The sequence below is a fragment of the Pyrus communis genome, chromosome 6, assembly GCF_963583255.1.
Source record: "Pyrus communis chromosome 6, drPyrComm1.1, whole genome shotgun sequence".
In the NCBI taxonomy this organism is placed as follows: Eukaryota; Viridiplantae; Streptophyta; class Magnoliopsida; order Rosales; family Rosaceae; genus Pyrus; species Pyrus communis.
Window position 1 is genome coordinate 26,755,202 of NC_084808.1, and position 3,081 is coordinate 26,758,282.

At 38.9% G+C, this 3,081-nt stretch overlaps 1 pseudogene; it reads left to right on the plus strand.

The window, feature by feature from the left end:
* The first annotated feature begins 437 nt into the window (after positions 1 to 437).
* Positions 438 to 2,617, plus strand: LOC137736572 (fe(2+) transport protein 1-like; annotated as a pseudogene).
* The last annotated feature ends 464 nt before the right edge of the window (positions 2,618 to 3,081 follow it).

Consider the following 3,081-nt stretch of genomic DNA (forward strand, 5'->3'; position numbering starts at 1 on the left):
TTTCTGAGAGATTTAGAATTAAGCTAACAAGTATACACTTTTATTCCTTTTTAATCATTTAACTTTAATAAAAACATTAAGTATTTTCGTTAATTAATTTTACTAATTTCATTAAAGTTAATTAAGTCTCTTTTAGAAATATGCCACGACATCCATGCAGCTGACTAGGACGAGTCCAACTGATGACGTAGCACAGAACTCTCAGTTAAACTCTGCCCATGCCAAAAGCTCACCACACGCCCGTCACAATTTTTCGTCGTCCCAGTCCATGCTCTCCAAACTACCCTTCTTCATCTCAAAATTCAGTGATTCACCACTCCAAACCAACTAAAACAAATCTCGCATCAAGGGTATTCCTTGAATCTATAAAACCCTGATTCCAACAAACTCAGCTTCACACACCAACATAGATATCCCACTACTAAGCAAGTACTTCAATGGCTGCCAAAATCTACGCCCTCGCCGTCATCCTCCTCCTCCTCAGCATTGCCGGCAATGCAGCTGCCGAGGAACCACAGCAATGTGGGTCCAAATCCAAAGGACAATGCCACGACAAATCCAAGGCCTTGATACTGAAGACCATTGCTTTATTTGCCATTTTGGTCACGAGCATGATTAGTGCTGCTTGCCGATGTTTTCACGCAAGGTTTCGGCTTTCCAACCCGGCAAAAACATGTTCGTCATTGTCAAAGCGTTCGCCTCCGGTGTCATACTTGCCACGGGGTACATGCACGTTTTGCCCGACTCGTTCGATTGCTTGACATCCGAGTGCTTGCCGGAACATCCGTGGAGGAAGTTTCCATTCACAACGTTCGTGGCAATGCTTTCAGCCGTTCTTACTCTCATGGTGGACTCGTTTTCGATGAGTCACTATAGGAAATATTTAGTTCGCGGTGCAGCTCGCGGCGAAGATGACGAGAATGCCAAAAATAGCTCTTCTCAAATAGAGCCTTTTGGGTATGGTCATGACATTAAGACTGAAGATGGACTCGACGACAAGGATTCACAGTTGCTGAGATATCGTGTTGTGGCACAGGTATTAATCTTATGATTTTGTGTAGTTTGTTACGCATGCTCGAATACTCTTAACCATTTAAACTTGCTTACCGTATTCAACTAAATGAAACCTATTAATCGAGCATTACTTTGAAACTAAGTTAGGGTTTGAATAATTTTTAACTGAGTTGGAGTGTTGATGCATGCAGGTATTGGAACTAGGAATTGTAGTGCACTCGGTAGTGATTGGATTATCAATGGGGGCATCTGATAATCCATGCACAATCAGACCACTCATTATTGCCCTTTGTTTCCATCAACTATTTGAAGGAATGGGACTCGGCGGATGCATACTACAGGTAATTATTAATTCAGTATTCACCAACTAATCTACCAGCCTTGTATTTATTAAAGAACAATACTTGACTACTCAAAGATGAATAGGAATTCATACTCAAAATTCTTAGTGTTTTAATCACAGAGTTTTGTGTTTATGATCAGAACCGTTCATACTATGAATTACACTGTAAAGACCATTACCATTTCTACAAAAAATAAATTTAAACTAAGGTTATTTAGTTAATCTATTTTAGCAACATAGACAGTTTGTAATATTTTTACCAATACCGTTCATTGGTTTTTTAAACAGTTTAATGACTAAACGACCTTAGTTTTAATTTGATTTCTTGCAGAGATTATCGTTATAGGATGATTTATAATATGAACGGTTTTAATTATAAACACAAAGTTCTATATATACACAACGAACAATTTTGAGAAATTTTGAGTAGGAGTTCCTACTCATCTTTAAGTAGCCAACTAAAGTATAAATTGTATAATTAATCCTAAAACATGCTTCAAATTAATGTGGCTTGCAGGCTGAATATGGTATGAAGATGAAAGCAACAATGGTGTTCTTCTTCTCAGCCACGACACCATTTGGGATAGTGTTGCTTTTCAAAGATTGAATTGTATATCGATTGTAAGTGTTACAAGAGAGAGAGATCACACTTATAGAGAATCACAAGGAGAAGCTGCAAGAGGGGAGCAAACACAATCCCTAAGAACCAGCACTTGACCCGTGAAAAAAGCAAAAGACTTAATTAAGGAAAGAAGCTCCTACAAGTAAGAAGGAAGTCCTAAGAGGTAAGGGACAAGACAAGGTATGGGAAGACAAGAGAGTAGGGTTAAGACCATCACTTTAGCCCATGACTTAGCTAAAGTGAGGATGACAACCCATCCTTGAGATCCTTACAAAACACTTTGGGAAGCTAAATACCAGCTCCATGAATTAAGGGAGTTGACAACTTGACACTAAGAAACCGAACTCAGCCATGCATACAACCAGAAACCCTAAAGTCCATTAGACAACTTCTAATAGATAGCACTAGGAATTGCACTGTCACATATATACAGTGACGACAGTCCGACGGCTCTGATTCTGGTCGGGTTGCTAAATGCTGCATCTGCAGGGCTGCTCAACTATATGGCGCTGGTGGATCTCCTAGCAGCTGATTTCATGGGGACTACATTGCAAGCAAATGTGAAGCTCCAAATGTTGTCTTATATTGCAGTTCTTTTTGGGGCAGGAGGCATGTCAGTAATAGCCATATGGGCATAGCCTAACAGATCAACAATTATGTCAGATGGATTAATAAGATAGAATAGGATTGTGCTAGCTAGCTGCTTAATTATGTATTAATTAGCTGTGATCTGCATGTACAGTAGGGTTAAACTTTTTGAGAATTTTAATTTATTCAGTTTTCAATCCTTAATTGGCAACTAGTTTGTATCCATCCATGGCATTCTCCTGAAATCTTTTATCCAATGAAAGGGACTTGAAAGTTGCCACTCGTGAGTGTTTAAAAGCGTTTACTCTTGCAACTGAATGCAGAAGAAGTTGTGTGTTCAAAATTTAAATCCTCTCTCTCCAGTGTCGTTCTAATCATTTCTAGGACTACTGACCAATCTTATTTTCCTTTTGGTGGGAACTACCAACTAATATTTATAAGTTTTCCAAACCTAACTGCTAATTAACTAGTACAAGGTTACTCAACTAAGCTGAGCCACTCGTTTCCAGCTCTA